The sequence below is a fragment of the Aedes albopictus genome, chromosome 3 (genome assembly GCF_035046485.1).
Source record: "Aedes albopictus strain Foshan chromosome 3, AalbF5, whole genome shotgun sequence".
Classification (NCBI taxonomy): Eukaryota; Metazoa; Arthropoda; class Insecta; order Diptera; family Culicidae; genus Aedes; species Aedes albopictus.
In genome coordinates this window covers 279414256-279426578 of record NC_085138.1, presented here as the reverse complement: position 1 = coordinate 279426578, position 12323 = coordinate 279414256, and the positions used below count along the sequence as shown (strand labels likewise).

At 37.6% G+C, this 12323-nt stretch overlaps 1 protein-coding gene across 8 annotated transcripts in view; it reads left to right on the top strand.

Moving 5' to 3' along the window:
* LOC109420362 (protein Fe65 homolog) overlaps positions 1–12323 on the top strand; it is a 408519-nt gene that overhangs the window by 62879 nt on the left and 333317 nt on the right. The window contains exon 1 of one of the 8 annotated variants that reach the window (XM_062860992.1): positions 3627–3643. The exons of 2 other annotated variants lie outside the window; for them this stretch is intronic. The gene's annotated coding sequence lies outside the window, so the exon portion shown is untranslated. Of the gene's footprint in view, positions 1–3626; positions 3644–3683; positions 4083–4704; positions 4726–12323 lie in introns of those variants that run through there. 5 more of the 8 variants (XM_062860990.1, XM_062860987.1, XM_062860989.1 and 2 more) reach the window with 5 other exon arrangements.

Genomic DNA, 12323 nt, shown 5'->3' with positions numbered 1-12323 from the left:
AAAACTATCCGACAGATAAAACTTTTTCATGTTTTACGGGTTTTGTTCACTTTTTGTTTAACTTGTTGTGATAAATCTCACATTCAACGTGAACAAAAGTTTGTTACAAGTATAAGTAATGGCTGAATTATTGAAACAGTTTACATCACATCAAACAATGTCTAAACCGATGAAAAATATGCAAAACTGTTACCGCTCAACAGCACAATTGTGCTGGTTCGTCACAAAAAAAATGACAGTGTTGCCAGTTTACCATTTTTCATTATACCATGAAACCTAACCTTAAAGTGTTTGACAATGTACAAGTCATTCTGACATATCGCACCATCTGTGTTGTAAGATGTGTGAGCAAGATAAAGACATTACATATCTTCTTCACTATCGACCTTGTTGTCGACCTTTTCTTGTTTATGGTCCTGTCGGTGGTCCGATAACTATCAATTACACTAGTTTACAAAATAAAACGAAAGTCGTGAACTTCTGTCAACGACCAAAGTTTTTGAAGTACAATTTAGCACTGATTTCGAAACCGTGCTTCAAAAATTTTAAGTAGAGCAGTTTTTGAGTTTTAGCTCAATATTGAGCTTGACAACTTTTAAAAATATGGAATTTACTCAAATTCAAATATTATGCGTTTTGTTCAACCAATTTCAAATCTTTTTCCATAAATGACAACCGAATTATATCAAGATTATATCATATTTTTTAATAACTTATTGTTTTATAAACTAGATGCAGGATGATGTTAATATAACTAAAATTGTAACTAAAACCACACTGGTCTTATCAAGATAATAACATATTTTGTTGTAATCAGATCAAAATTATAACAGAATGTGATATGAATATTAGCTTCAGGATTTTCAGTTTCTATCAAAATGTGATACAATTTTGTAACATTATTGTCCAAATGTCGAAGAATCAAAACTAAATTATATTACAATAAGTTGTCAAACAACATTTATAACATAATGTGTTATAATTGAGCTATAGTATTTCAAAATCACCAAGGATGTTGAACATGGTTATATCACAATGAGTTATACATATCATGGTTTGTTATGATTATGTTATATTTTTGTTAGAACTTCTAGTCGGGAAGCTGAATATAATAACATTAGATCTTTTGAATGCAGGTTTTACATCAGATTGATGGAATTCAAGATATTGGCGAGTTTTGAGGACGATCTCCTTAAAAATTAAGCTAAATTTCCAAAAATATATGAAGAATTAGAATTAGAAAAAAAAACAATATCACATGTAGGCGAGTTACAGTACAAAATTCAGCTCAATCGGAGCATTGATTACGGAGAATGAGATGAGTGAAGTGAGCGACGTTGCTTAAAAATAGAACAAATATCGATTTCAAATCATCAATCTAGTATGGAAAGTAAAAAAAAAATCCGCTCTACTGTAATTTTTTCCTTCGCGTTTTCGAACCCAGGGCATGATTTTACACCAAAAATGATCATCAGCTTACCGAGTTCAAAAATGCTGTAAACTAGTGTTATTGGTAGTTTAGGTTTTTGTCGTGCAATGAAAAAGAGATACAGAGGATGGCCAAAATGTTTGGGATAGGCAACTTTTTTTCTCCCACAAAAAAAAAATCAACATCCTTTAACTTTTCATAGATTGCATCAAAAAATCTCAAATTTTGACTGTTTGTCAACCTATTATATGTGCATCATTGGTACAAATTTGGGCTCGATTGATTAATTTTTCGCGAAGTTAGAACCGTTCGGGTGAAACACTATTTTTTAGACAACTAATTTTTGAACTGTCATATCTCGAAAACCAGTGAACCGAATTGAATGAATTTTTTAATGTTTATCAACAATATATTGATAATTAATACGACGTTAGAAAATGTAATATTTTCTCACGACGAATTAAGTTATACCGGGTTGAAGTTTTTACCCATGTAGAGGAAAATAAGTCAAATTTACAATACCACACAAAAGTTATTAAATGTGTTCTTCCTTCAATCTAAATAGGCTCTAATATATCTGATTAGAGATAATTGGAGAACAGAAGTGGAAAATCTTTGGATATCAACACTAAAATTTATTGACATTGATGTAAAAAAAAATACATTTTTCGAGAAAAATCCAAGAAGTGTCAATACATGATAATTTTTTTCAACGTTTAAAAAGTACCTATGTTTTAATAGTTTGTGAAGCATTTACATATTGTTTGTGTACGTTCAAAATTTAATTCAATTCGGTTCACTGGTTTCCGAGATATGACACCTCAAAAATGAGTTGTTTGAAAAATAGTGTTTTACCCGAACGGTTCTAACTTTGCGAAATATTGATCAATCGAGCCCAAATTTGTACCAATGATGCACATATAGTAGGTTGACAAACAGTCAAAATTTGAGATTTTTTGATGCACTCTATGAAAAGTTATAGCATGTTGAACTTTTTTGTGAGAGAAAAAAAGTTGCCTATCCCAAACATTTTGGACATCCCCTGTATGTCTCCGCTGTAAAATGCAAAAAATATTATTCTAAAGCCCTGAATATTCACACAAAAATCCAATTTTTCATATACCGTATTTTTAGGTTAAGCTTTTGAGATGTACTTGATTGAATCTAGATATGTCGAAATGATATTTTCAGCACTGCGAGGGGCTAACTAAATCGGGTCCTCATTGTACTAGAAATAATCATTTTATGTAATTGCTATGACTTTTTTTTCCATATAAATAGTAACAATTTCAAAGCTCATCATTGATTAAAATAATTGAGCATATAGAATTAATCAACCATGTCTCAGTTCATTCCTTATAGACTCAACTAGTCGATCAAGTAATAGTCAAAACTTTAGAGTTGCTGGTGAACTTTCCAAAAAGTTACAGCTAGTTTTTTTTACAATGGACAGTTTGCTTCTTTCAATAATTTTGTCTATCATCTGTACATACATTCTGGATTCGTTGCTTATGTCGCGTCACGTCAACATTTGGCAATCACAATCGAAATATCCAATCCAATCGGCACATTGGAGAGTGAACGCTTGTAAAACGCACCAACAGCGGCGTGAAAATCGAAAATGAAGACCGAGCACACTGGCTCAGACTTTGAAAACAAGTGATTTTTGCGGTGCAAGAAAACTACGAAAAGAGGGTTGTTGAGAGGACCTGGTAGAGGAAATGATACCGTGCGTATTAGGGGGTGGTGGTAGCGCGAGGACACTGTGGAGACAGGACCGTAGTGAGGGAAGGAGAAATTTAACAAATACAATTTCACCGCACACAGTTGTTGGTCGTCATCGTCGTCCGTCGCGTCGGTCGTCGTCGTCCTCGTCGTCGTTGTCGTCGGATTGGGAAGCTTTGCAAAGGACGAAGCTCCAACTCTTATAATGGTGCTGGTAGGCGCGTGCAAGCATTTAGCTATACCAATACCAGTAGTGTCAGTCGGAGAGGGGTTTTCTGCGGAGTTCTAAGGTTTCCGTCTGGTGGTAAACGATTGTGGAAAATTAAGAGTGACTTGTTTGATTGACACTTAATCCTTAGGATTTTTTGTAAACTTGAAAGTATGGCGATTGTGAACATGTGTTTTAAAACTTGTGCGTATTTAGTACGGATTAAATAGACATTTTATAAGTCAACTAGAATGACAGAAGCTTGTAGGCTGCACGATATGGTGAGAGAAGTGAGAGAGTTTTGAGGTTTTGTGATTCTCAAGAACATCGTCATATATTTTCATAAGGTCCTAATGTGGCCACTATCATATTTTGGACTTGAAGGTTCCTGCCAAACTAATTTGTATAATAGCATTGTGTACAATCTTGATGATTAGAAAACACTTTTGAAATATTCATCACCATCCAAAATAGCTCAACACTTTCGCTCGTCGTTCTCGTACACATGACGTCACTCGGTGGATGTAAGGCGCATGCCCAATAGTTCGGGATCGTGACCGACCGATAGCCCACCAATACCCTCACCGGTTCGTGAAAATTTTGCTCCTCACGGCGTACGCACGGGTGGAGTTTGCCTCGAAGTATGCAATCGACATCAAAAGGACGTCAGCTTTCGTGTCGGTCGCAGTGTTGCTGAACGTGGGTACGCTCCGTGGAATTGTAGGCTCATGCATGTAGAGCTATCCTCCCTCAATGGGTTTACTTCGCACCCTTCTTGGCTTCCTGCCTAGTGCGTTTCCATTGTGGCAGGATGGACAGGCAGGTGAAGGAGGCATAACAGCGAGCCAAGGCTAGTTTCGTGGCGGTGTAGGATTTTTCATGCGGGGTCTTGTGAGGTCATAGAAAAATGGGTTTTTCGTTGTTTCGTGAAACCGTTATGTAATTAGAAAAATGTGTTTCAAGTGGAATAATTTGATGAACAGTTCTTGTAGTTAGTTTCGGTTTGTGAAGAGAGCCTGTCATCCTAGTACAAGGAAGTGCGAAAGTGTCATAAAGACATCTTCAAGAATCTGCTGTAATTAAAGAGTGTGATGGAATCCAATTGAGTTGAAGTGCAGATGATTACGCCGGAGAAAACAAATTAAGGAGTACAACGCAAATATTTGCAGAAGATGAAGATATCTTGATATGCAGCGATCGTTATCAAATGCTGACAACGGAGACACCGTGTGAAAATCTGAGTGCCGGTTGGAGAGCGTACGGGGAACAGTTGTGTGTGAGATACAGCCAGGGGAAAGGGAAAACGAAAACCCGAAGATTTCCTTCGAGTGGTCCAGCCAGTGTGAAAGTGCAAGACAACAAAGTAAAGACATTACGAGAAAACCGGAGAAAAGCTGATTAGATTGCCAACTTCAGAACGGAAACTTTTTCTCTCAATTTCGACACCAAATCACCAACCATTCATAGCGGAATGGAATTAATAATTAAAATCCAATTTGCCAAAACCATGAAAAACATTCCACGAACAAACAACTTTTAGCACGAGCCAAAAAAAACTCATTTTCTGTCAGTAGTGCAAACAAGACGTTTCAAATGGTAGACCAACATTCGGGCGTTGTGTAACTTACCTGACGATAGTCGCTATCAGTCCTGCAAAATATCAGTCTCAGTGCCTGTTTTTCAGCCGAAAATGAATGACTGCGGCGGTCGTTTTCAGTTCCTCGATGTGAGAACTGACAGAGTCCGAGAGCTCCATTCGTGAGCGACCCAACAAGATCAATTCCCAATCATCCACACACTACTCATGCTGAAAGGCCATTCGTCTCAAGCGGTGGCTTGTGAGAGTGAGTGCCCTATACGTTAGCACGGGTGAAAACACTCAACTACAGAAAATTGAATGGAAATTTAGCCCTGTCAGTTCTCGCTTTCAGCACGCTGCGTACGAGTGTGAGTACCTATTTCATTTCGCTCTCGTGTTGCTGATCGGAAAGCAACTTTGACAGGAAAACCAAAACGGAGAAAATGAAAAAAGCAAAATATCGCTATCACAAAGGCCTGTCGAAAAATTGCAACACTGGTCGCTATCAACCAACCTTATGTAATATTTGTTTCATTTTCTCATAAACTTTCGATCCCAAGCTTCGTTTTTCCTGTAAACGTCTTCTTATCTAGTTTAACGTCAAATGTCCCCATCTCGGAAAATTTACCCACACCAATATGTATGGGAGGGAAAGCCTTCTGTTGCTTGTGTTGTGAGTCACGCCGAAGACGGTGCGTGTGCGTGCATCTCTCGACGAGAATATCGGCAACACGCGTCTTCCGTTTTTTTTTTCTTCTTTCTGGTCTGACTTTTACTACTTAAGGTTCAAGGATAACGGCTTCGATGCGCTTCTATTTGTTCTTTTTCTCTCGCAGTTTTTATTCCTTTGCCTCAACGTGACGAACTGATGATTTCTCAAAGGGATATATCGTTTTTTCTGAGCAGATTGCCTAGAAAGCACCCCATTTTGCTCCTCTATGAGCCATCATCGAATACATCGATGAAGCCGCATCGTAGCTATTTGTCCATCGTTCAACAACAGCGCAGCACCTTAACGACGACGTCGTCTCAAATTTTATCGCACAGTCAGTCAGATACATAACTTTGGTGGAAGCTTCTTGGGCTTCTAGATGTATCTGACTGCGAGAAGAGGACGTGACGCCATACAGCCAGCAACGTTGGCATCCCATGTTTTATTAGCGTCTATTTGGGCAGACAGGCGACATGGTGTTGCCTCCCAGGGGTATTTTCGCAATAGATATTTTCAAGGGCATCGCTTCGGAACGGAAGCTGGGGTAATGATATCTAATGAACGTTGTTGCGCAAATGTCACAGGATAGGGTTTACATAAAATAGGGCGCAATAGGGAACAAAGGGGATTTGTGCATTGAACTCAATCGATAAAAACGCAGCTGAGAAGATGCCTTTTGCAAAGTATTCTTAGAATTCATTTGAAATTTCCATCAACATATTTTTCGATATTGCTTGACTTGCCCTCTCTCTCTTTTAGTAATTTTGTGTAAAATGTCTGATTTTTTTACAGAAATTTTAACAAAATTTAATTAATTTTGGAGCATTTTTTGAGGAGTTTTGAATAAAGTGTAACAACCTAGGTAACAACATACTTTTTAAATCAACCAATAATTCGCTGGCTGATAATTTGATACATTTTTAAGGATTTCCAATTGCCTTGAAGGAGTCTGGATGGATTTTTGAAAAAGCTGCTGAAACAGCCAACACACTTAACTTTTATTACCGGGCTCAGTTATCGAATTTCCGAATTCTCAACAGCTGAGCTCTCGGTGATCACCTCGGTAATCAAGTTCAACTACCGATTACTCGGTATTACGTTATATCTGATAAAATGTCAAAAATCACTGAGCTGCTCGTCAAATTATTACTGAATACTTTGTAGGAAAAGTACCGAGTAGTGGATGCATTTTGGCCCGGGCAGGTATTTTGGCCCACCTTGGGAATGTTATTACATTCATCATATAATCACTACAAAATCTTAGCAAAGGATTATTGGAAGTTCTAATAATAATTTGCCAAGATTTTGTAGAGATTATATGATAAATGTAACAAAATTCTAAAGGTGGGCCAAAACACCTGCCCCGGGCCAAAATTTATTCGGGTCTCCTATTAAACGCTGCCACCCACTTTACGCCCACCGTGTTTTCCAGGCTGACCTCTAACCAATTTAGTTCACTTTTTGTATGTGATGAATCTATAGTAAACACTAACTGCACTAAAAGAATCAGATGGGTTGGATGTAAGACAGCTGAGAAATTGCGGTGGGCGTAAAGTGGGAGGCAGCGTTTAATAGGAGACTCGACTGTACGTGCACTCCTAACCCAGTAATTTTCAATTTCAATGATTTTACAATTTACCGAGTAAAGATTTCCGAAGTTTTTCAATAGTAATACCGGCAAATGTTGCGAAATTAAAGAAAATTAAAAAAAATGAAACGAAATATAAATATTCAAAGCGATTTTCATTTTTATTCTCATGAAGCGATCAATATGTGTAATGCTTAGTTAAATTGATACTATGAAACAAAACCAATGGAACGATTCCTTATTAAATTTGTATCCTGAGCAACATAACAGAAATTCCAGGTTCTGGCGGAAGTCTCAGTCTAGGGAAGTTTTTAGTTTTTCAAACGTTGGATCCTCGGTATTGTCAACAGATATACGTGAAATTCTAGGAATTGCGCAAGGAGTTGCGGCATTCATAGAATTCCAGTCTTTACAGATGTAGCACTTTCCCGTTAGTAGTATAACAGGAACATCTAATTCAACCAGCAATCCTGAAACTGAACGAAGAGGGCTTGCTGTAAATACTTTAACTTACATTAAAGGCAAATTTATCAAATGATTCTTTATAAGTTTATAAAATTTTCTGGTTCAGAACACAGCTAAAAGCCAGCAACTCTGAAGAAATAATGGCGTCCAAGCGCACCACGCCGGGACACACCCTGACTATCATATATAAAAACAACTTTATCGAACATCCTATCTAACAAAATTTACGAACGGAGAAAATCGATGGGGAAGTTCGCTGTTCTCATAGCAACTCATACATTGAGCATTTCAGAAACGTGAAAAATTTCGGGTATTTCCTCACAAATCATCCCCAAAGGTGCGTGATAGTCCATAACGAAATTCAGCGCCTCATATAAAAATTTCTTTTTTGTTTACATATGTTACATACGGTGTTTGGTAAAGTTAGGCTTGAAATACATCATTTATTAAAACGTCATACATACTCCAGGAACTGAGGCCTCGGTTAAAATGTTGAAAAGTATTCAGCACTTTTTGCTCATTGTACGGTACTCTTATTTACGGAGCTCACTAGAAGTATCGAGTAACACACTATAAATGTTTATCGGATTTTTTATACTGATATTTGTAAAACTATTTTGTTTTGCCGGTCATCGGTAAAACTATTTACTGAAATAGGATAATTGTTCCTTTGCATAATTTAACTTTTACAGTTTGAACTCAGCAAAAAAATATTATCGAGGTGGAATTTGAGGGGTTTTTTTAAGTTTTTAAAAAGGATCGGAACTTCCGAAGAATTTATGACGAAACCCATAATGAGTTTGGTATATCTTCAGGAGTAACTCTCGAAGTATTGTCTCGAGTGGTCTTCTGATTCATTTTCGATTGGATAATCTTCTCGAGTATGAAAACAACATAGGTTTATAAACTATTTCGTTGGCGACTCCACTAGCTACTGGGCTATCTTTTCGTGATCTACCAAAAACAACAACATTTTCGTTCAACATGGATTTTTATCGTAAAAAAAAGGTTTTTTCTTCAATAAAATTTCGTTTCGTTCAGTCCCTTGAGATTTTAAATACGAACAATTATAAAAATGCTAATCGGTCAACTAGTTTTAAAAATATTGTGATTACCGCAACTGCACTTTTTAAAAACACCATTTCGAGATATTCGCGTTTGAAGTTTTGCGCTTTCTTTCTCCTTATGGAGGGTGCGCGCCACAATGGGCTCTAGATTGATGGCACAAATGTCCCAAATGGAGGATAACGTGCCTCTGGAGTCGGCCTTCTGATATATCTTAAACTCCCAAACCAGTCATCCCTCAGCACGGATCGTCTGACATTTCGGATAGGTGTTACCTGTTAGGTGGACTTTTACCCCTGGAACAGGAGATCCGTAGTGCTATGCTAAGTCGGCAGCACAAGGGGTTGTTCTGTTGTTTAGTTGGTTAAAACGACGGGCTGGAGTCGTGGGTTCGAACCCCACCAAAACAAATGGCATTTTTTCACAAATTTAGCTCTCAAATTGTCAAAAAACACACAAAATTATAATTCTTCAAGCTTTCTGTCTATTCCAGACATACTGGATAACTGATATAGTAGGAAAAGGGAAATAAAGTGATTGTCATCCCTGGGGCAATCGCCGAAAGAATCAAAGAACAAAAACCTGAATGAATTGCGGATGAAATTCCTGGAGAAATTTTTAGAAGAATTCTCAAAATAAATCTTTGGATGAATTCGTGAAAGTTTTTTTTAAGGAATTATTGAAATAATCTCTGAACGATTTCTTAATGAAATCAGTGGATATATTATCAAAGGAATCTCAGGAAAAACTATCGAATGCACAGCTGGAGGAATTCGCTACGAAATCGTTAGAGGAAGAAATCCCTGTAGCAATTTAGAAGGGAATTCCTGTAGCGTTCCAAAAGAGAATCTCTGCAAGAGTTTATAAAATATCTTTTTAAGGAGTTCCAGAAGAAGTTACTCGATGTGTTTCCACAGAAATTTCCGAAAAAAAACTCCAAGGAATCCTTGCAGTGGATCTCTGGATTCCTAGAGAAATCCCTAAAGAAATCCGTAGATGAATTCCCGAAAGATTTTTATTAGTGAGTTGTAACTTAATGCTAATTCTTCACCCCAAAAGAATTTGCGAAGGAGTTCTCGACGAAATCACTGAAGGGGTTTCCAAAGAAATCTCTGTAGAAAATCTCGAAGGAATCTCTGAAGGAATTCGCAAATTAACCATTAGAAGATGAATCTCTAAAGAAACCCATGGAGGATTTCCCGAGGGAATCGAGGAAATTCCCAAAAGCGTTTCTGGAAAAGTTCTCGACGAAATCATTCTAGGAATTTCCTAAGGAATCTCAGGTGAAAATCTCGGAATAACCTCTGGAGGAATTCGCAAAGCAAGCGTTAGAGGATTTACCCCCATAGATGTTCTTTCATGAATTCCCGAAGGAATCTGTGAAAGAACCCTTAAAATAACCTCGAAGTATTACAGAAGAAATCCCTGGAAAAATTTCAGTAGGAATGCTTAGAGGAAGTTCCAAAAATATCCCTGGATGAATTCCCGAAAGAATCCCATAAGAGTTTCTACAGGAATGCGTGGAGTAATTTTCGAAATAATAGCTAGAATCTGAGAGTTTCAGGCTAGAATCATTTCCGAAGGAATCGCTGGAGAAAATCCTGCAGAACTTCTTGAAGGAATCCAAAGTAATCTCTACAGGTATCCCCGAAGAAAAAAAAAAACAGGCAAATCTTCCAAAGGAATCCTAGGAGGTATTTCCGAAGGCGAATTTCGTGGAGGAACTCACGAAAAACATATCCCTGGATAAATTCCCGAAGAAATACTGAAGAAAACTCGTATGGAATTCTCGTGTGTATCCCCGGAAGAATTCCCAAAAGCATCCCTTAGGGATTTCACAGATTGGAATGAATTTCCTAAGGAAGCTTCAGAGTAATCTTTTGATGAGGAATTCCCGGGATAATCTCTTACAGAAGTTCAGAATTTTTTGGAGGACATAACGAGGGAATCCAAAAAGTGCTCTTGAAGAATCTCTAAATGAGTTATCCAAAGAATTTATGGAGGGTTTCCCAAAATATTCCTTATGAAATTTTCGAAAGAATTCCTGGTGGTATTTGTCAAGGGATCCTTAAAGTAAACCCTTGGAAAATGTATGATTAAATATTTGAAGAATTTCCGGAACTAGTTTATATGTACACTTGCTTCGCGTGAACCACAATTCGGAAACAGTTTTGCCGAAGGCCAAGAAACCTCCCCATTCTCCCTATGAGCGTGATGTACATTTTGGTTGGCCCAGCTATCGTGAACAACTTTACCGAAGGTCTTCTTCTTTCTTGAATATCATGTTACCCGGACAAAATTGAATGGCAAATCAAAAACACAATATAAAACAAATTTATCTTTCAAATCTGATTTTGACATTCACGAGTTATTATTGAAAAGCTTAAAATAACAAAATAGCATATCATATCAAAATATTCCATTTGCTTGTCCACAAACTTTCACCATTAAGCTAGGTTTCCTGTTGCCAAGTAGAGCACTCAAAAGTGACAGCTCCAATTGATTCGCACGGGAGGCGTTACGAGTGTTACACTTTTTTTTCTTACTTGCCATCTGCGAACTGCTCAACTAATTTTGAATCGGAATCATTACTAGATCATTACTTGTCCTATCTTTTTGCACAGTACGTACGAAGTGGAAACTAGCCATTACGTCGCAACTTCCTTCATTAAGGCTACGATTGCGGCCTTGAGCTCTCATAGGCCGGATCTCTGGCATCTTTATGGTGGCAATGGCGATTATCGGGTCCATCGTTCCTTCAAGGGTGTCTGGTTTAATTTATGGCGGAACTGGCTGGTACTTTTCATCGTAGGGAGGGGAGGGGTTGCCTCAATCATTCAGAACCAATGTTCTTCCCAAAAAAAAGCAGGGATTGCTTTCCTTCTCCGCAATTCATCAGGTGTTAACTGGATATGGTAGTACTACAAAAATACTAAGTATCCAAACAATATTCTTTACTCAATCTTTACACTTGGTGATTTAATCTCGAGTCTGAGGCATTATGGAGTGCCAAATGAGTCACTGGCCTTCAGCGCTCGGGCAATGACCCGAGATAACGAAACAATGTTCGTGTGTCCCCGTTAATCAGTTCGTCATCCTTCCATCTTGGTGGATCAATCGTATGGCCAGGCTAAATAAAAGATACTTTATAGGACATTGGAGTTTAAATTTTAGCACTTTTATTAAGTTTCAGAACATCACCATGAACTTTCCAAAAGTTGCAGTAAGTCTTTTTTAGCAAACATTGAAAAACATAATCTTGAGGAGATTCAATGTATTGGACAAACATTCAGAGCAGTAAAACCAACGCTTATAACTTGTGTTTCGAAAATCATAGCATTTTTTAGTCCAATAAATTAAGAGTTGCTTGCAAGAATAAACTATTTTCTAAAAAACTGTGCATTTTTTTTGGGCATAGTATATCATTGTACTTGCCTCACAATACACAAATTCATGAAATGGCAGGCAAAAGAAAGCCCTTCATTTAATAACTGTGGAAGTGCTCAAAGAACACTAAGTTGAAGCGAGGCAGGCCAAGTCCCAGTGGGGACG